The following is a 6,000-nucleotide window of genomic DNA, read 5'->3' as shown; positions in this document are numbered from 1 at the left end:
GCTTTAGAAATAGGTGCTTTAGACATGGCAATTATATTCACTAGACATGCATAAACATGTCACTGAGATGTTAGCAAGTTTCAAACTGTTAACAGTGTGAGTGACTCACACACACCAAGAATATGTAGCATCATTGTTCAGGGAAAAAATTCTAAATAACTTCCAAAATAAACATCTTCATAATCCCTAATAAACAGGTATAATATACAACAGAAATTCAATGAATGTATGTACCTCCATACTGGAGAAAGCTAAATCAACTACTTTAAATTTTCACAATACTTAAATATGAATTGTAATTTAACAAGATTTGCCATTCTTGTTATTTCAGTTGTGCCTGATGGTGTCCCCAGGTCTGACCCCTGCTTGCATTCACATAAGTAAGTGGTTGAGTGCAGTCCCTGTTTGCACTGCGATCACTGCCTCGGATACCTCTGCTAATGCTCACGAAATGTGCTCTGAAGAGTTGATATTTTGTTTTGTTCTCAAGGGACCCCATATAAAGATTCTGAACTTTACATTAACAGATTTGTCTTGTCAACCTTAAATGTGAAGTCCTTATTGGGTTAAGCACAATAGAGCCTTGAACAGTACTTTACCTTTTATAGTAAATAATGAACCCGCAATTTAAACATCAAAATGCCAAACATAACACTTCACATGAACAATTCAGGCTAACATCTTTGAAGAGACTTTCTCAACTCATAAATCTGAACAATATAATCATAACTATTATAGAAAATAATTCATTGTAATTGCCCTAAAAAAGAGATATAAAGAATAGATATCTTTCTAATTTACCTAATATTCCAGAACCATATTTCACTATTACACTCAATGGAAATCAAGATAAAAAGACGCACTTCCTTGTAGAAGTGTAAAATACTACAGTTCAAATTAAATATCTGGTTTTAAAGTTTTTTTTCTCTATCAGGAGGATAATAAATAACTCTCTTTACCTAAGTATAGGTAATGCATGAAGATAACTTTTTAATGTAGGAGCAATTTATTTGTAAGGAGTGTGTTTAATGGCCTGATGCTAATTCTAAATCTTGACTCTTTTTAAATCACATCATGAAGTCTTAACACTGCTAAATCATGAAATCATAAATTATGTCTTTATTTGCTATTTTCTATTTCTTTCTAATAAAAATGCACAATAGACGCATGCTAAACAGATATTTCATTCTGTACTGGAGTCCAAGAACATACAGTAATATCTGTGATCTAAGGTTTGGTCTTTCAGCACATCTTTCATCAAGATTGTGCCAAGTACTCTTGCCCCTTCTGAATAATATCACCTGGAATAATTAATTTGAAATTAATGTTTGTTGTTTACTGACATTGTGCAATGAACCAAGTACAGTGAGAGGCAGAATGCTGTGCAGTATGGGCTTTGAAGAGGAATGAGACCCTGACCTTCAGGAGCACCTATGACCTCAAGGAATTCCCAGTGATACCGGCAGTGAAAGTGATGCTCTGGTGGGGGCAAATATTTTGTGCAGGGTAATTGCTTTTTATAAAGAAGAGTTATTCTAAAAGTTACATTCAACATGTAGAATGCTACTCACAATTTTCTTTTGGGGGTATTCTTGTATTTTTTGGTACTTAGAAAATTATAGTAATAACCTTCATAAACCACAATGATTATAGTCGTTTTCTTCCTACATCTTTTTCAATCTATTGGGTTTTCATTAGTAACCCAAATACATTAACATTATTTATAAATATAATATATGAACATAATTTATACTATCTATAATTAAAATATGAAAAACAAATCAACAAAATATACTAACTACTTCTATGCCTTACTAAATCTCCATCATAATACAGATATTGTTAGTGATAATTTTTCAGTGGTATTTTCTCAGTGCACTTTTAATATTTCAGGAGTCAAAATATCAAGCTTTAAAATGTCAGAATAAGTGCAGAGAGATCCTCTTACTGCTTGGAAAAAATACATTTTTGAATGTGTAGATTAGATTTCCTGTATTCCTCAGTGTAAGTGTTACTATCCCTGTATAATACAGTCATGTCAATTTCTCTCCAATGTTTACACTAATTTAGGATTGCCAAGTAAAATGTAGGTTGCGCAGTCAAGTGTGGATTTCAGAGAAGCAATGAATAATTAATTTTAGTATGTCCCTTTCAATATTTGGGACATTGTTATGTTAAATATTTAATATCTGAATTGCAAATTTTAGTGGGATAAACCATTCCTTAATTGATATTTCACTCTTGTTTTCTAAGTGAATGATAGATCACTTACTTTTCTCCTTGTTTACTTAGTATAAGGTGTTTAATTTTATGTTTAACTTTATCTCTAAGTGTAATTACAGTAATCCCCCCATTATCCTCAGGAGATACTTTTAAAACCCTCAGTGGACACCTGAAACTATGGGTAGTACCAAACTCTCTATGTAATATGTTTTTTTATTATACATACATACTCATGATAAAGCCTGGTGCCTTCTCCATCTTAATGAAGCACTTACCAGGCACTATAGCTCTAACATTTGCAGACTGAGGTATGACTGTAAAACTAGCACAATATTTTTTCTTCATAATTTCAAAGACAGAAAATTCATTCTTACTGTACATCTTAGCAACCCCAGAATACATTTTTTCTTTCCTTATTAAATCAAGAAATTTCATCTTTTTTACTTAAAGGAAGCAGTTTATAGCTTCTCTGTGGTATATCCGAATTGTCAACATCACTACTCCTATGCTTTGGGGCCATTTGTAAGTAAAGTAAGGGTTGCTTGAACACAAGTGCTGAGATACCCTGGCAGTAGATCTGATAACCAAGACTGCTACTTAGTGACTGACCAATGGGCAGTGTATACAGTGTGGAGATGCTGGAAAAAGGAATGATTTCATATCCCATGCAGGGAGGTATAGGACAGTGTGGGAATTCATCATATTAGTTAGAACAGAACAATTTAAATGATATGATTTGTTTTATTTTTTATTGAATTCATTGGGATAACATTGGTTAATACAATTATATAGATTTCAGTGGTATAGTTCTATGATACATCATCTGTACATTGTATTGTGTGTTCACCACCCCAAGTCAAGTCTCCTTCCATCACCATTTATTCCCCTTGTACCTTCTCCTAACGCCCACCACTATCCTCTGTCCCTCTGGTAATCCCCATATCTTGTCTGTGAGACTTCTTTTTTCTTAATCCCTTTACTGCCATTAAATATTTTCAGTCTTTGGTTGACCACTGGCAACTGAAACCTCAGAAACTGAAACCACATATAAGGGGGTATTAAATTTTCTGGTAACACGTTAGAGAAATGATTAAAAGTTAGATAATAACATGATAACTATTAACTATTTGACTTGACATACAAGCCATACAGTAAACCTACTGTGTTCAGAAGTAAGGTTCTAAAATGTAAAACAATTGGGCAACTGATGTAAGACAGATAAATGGAAGTTTTGAAGTAGAAATGAGCCATCAAGATATGAGACAGTTGTACTTGGTCACTTGGCCCTTCAGCCTATTTCGCAGTGAGGATGCAGGGAGTTCCTCATAACCACCCCTACTGCTAGTTGTCCTGGGCCTTATCCCACTTCACTTAGCACTCAGGTGTGTGCCCATTCCGGTGTCTGTGTTTGCAGAGGGGTGTTTATTTAGTCTATATTTGTGAAGGAGCTGAGGAAAGCTTAGAGTATGGAGAGCACATGATGCCTGCTGGTGTGCACCAAGTGAGAGGCTGGATTCTGAGGAAATAGAAATCTCACTAAAGGCTGATGAATGGGTCAGTAATGTTGGAGAATGGGTCTTGGAAATAAGTGGGGCCAGCTCCAGAGGAGAGTGAGCATTCTGTGGGTGACCAGCTCAGATCCATGAAGCTCCAAGTTGCTTGCAAATGCATTTTTTCCAGGCACTGCCTCACTACTAGGATTTTCCCCAGTTTTGTTAAGATATGATTGACATTTAGTACTGTGTAAGTTTAAGGTGTATAGCGTAATGATTTAACTTACACCACATTGTGAATGGATTATCAAAATAAGTTTATATCAGTTGGTAGATATTAACTAAATAGGAAAATGTTTACAACTAAGATTTATTACCTCAGAGAATATAAAATCTAAGGACATAGTATTTAAGTAGATGCCCACCATCATTTCACTCATATTTTGGTTTTTGAAATAGTCAAACATTATATATCAATTCTGTAAAACTATAATTTACAGAACCTTTGAGAAATTCACACTGTGTGAGAAATTTTATGTTTTGCTTGAATTTGACACCTTTAATATTATTGATGGTTTGATATTTGCTTTTTTCATTTTTTTCATTTCTTTACACCTAGTGTTTTTCTACTTTTTTGTTACAGCTAGTAAATGGTTTCATGTATGTTTATATTTTATTTAATTCTAAAAATGATGTGTATATTATTTTTAGTAACACATTTTAATATTGCTGTATACTATCTGTATCTGTTAGCTTTGCTGATTGAAGACAGTATTAGGAGCCCACATTTGAATTCTGTGGGAACCTTATAGGAGAACTGATGGTGGGAAGAGTGAAGTCTAGAGCTTCCAGGCATTTTTAGAGACATAATTTTTAAAAGGTCATGAGTTTAGGTGATATGTATTATCTTTACCTAAATTACAGCATTCTTTCTTTCTTACAATAAACTTTCTTCAATCCATTTCTCCTTTTTAGAGATACCAACTCTTTCTTCATTTTTACTTATTTTCTTTTAAAAACCTGATATATCGTGCTTTTATTTCTTTATCAACATGCATTTTCCAGTAGTAGTTCATTTTCCCATGTTTATTTCATCAAGACATAGATTGCTAAATACATGGCATAAAATATTGAGTACCAGTTATTGAATTTCTTATAAATGTTTTGAAGTACAGAAAATAACATACTAATCAACTATTTCTACTTTTAGATATATGTTAAAATCTAGTTTGAATGTGCATGTTTGATTTAATGTTCAGACTTAAGTTTATTAGCATGAACCTGCAGGGTAGCCTTGTGACCTCAGCCAGCTCAGCCTCCTGGGAACAGGCTAGGGATAGAGTTGGGCAACCCTTGACTTGTGGAATGCAGAATTGAGTGACAATACTAGAAGCAGGTAGCTAGGGGAATTCTACTTCAATTCATGGTGAGAGTCCATTTTTTTTTCCCTAATCATAATGTGAAGAAAAGATGCAAGGCAGGGAAAAATAAAATAAAATGAAAGGACACTGATGGTGCATAGGGAAATTTGAAACAGAATGGAGATAGAGTCAAAGTAATTCACAAATTTGTGTGCAGATAGTTGGTACAAGCATTCAAGAGCACTAGAAAGTGTAATAACAGGCTAGATGTTTAAGATAGATAATTAAGAAAGTTCGATATTAACAGGAGAATTGCCAACTATTGCATGCCAAAAATGATTAGGAAGTACCACTCTCAACATGGATTAGCCAATAAAGAAAGAATGAATGAATGATTAAATAAAGGAATGCTTTAATAAATACTGAAATCATTTTAACTAGCTTTAATGCTATCAAAATGTAAAAATATTGGAGGTGTAGCTGAGAAGTTATGAGTGGTTCAGTTATGGATATAATAGGCCTTATTACAATTAAGATCTGTTCAACATTATTTTATTTCAGCATGGATTTTTCTTGGCCAGTAACAAGAGTGATGGCAGGTGCGATCAGAAAGTGCAACATCATGTAGGGCTCAAGGAAGTACTCCTCCCCCCACCCCGAGAATTTATGGCTATTTAAAAACAGAAAAATATATAGCTTAAGTAATTAGTTCAAAAGTCTAATCCTTTATAATATACTGATGCTACTTTTGTGTGATATTTCTATCTCAATAATAAATGATTATAAGATACTTAGGTATTTTTCATATTATTGTTCATCCCCAAAACAAACTGAGTAGTGATAATAATTCATAGAAAATATAAAGTATCAATAATAAATAGAAAATTACTATATGTTGGGTTTATGTAATGATTTGAAATCCC

This window comes from Phyllostomus discolor, chromosome 3, assembly GCF_004126475.2.
Source record: "Phyllostomus discolor isolate MPI-MPIP mPhyDis1 chromosome 3, mPhyDis1.pri.v3, whole genome shotgun sequence".
NCBI lineage: Eukaryota > Metazoa > Chordata > Mammalia > Chiroptera > Phyllostomidae > Phyllostomus > Phyllostomus discolor.
Note: the sequence above shows the minus strand (reverse complement) of the source record.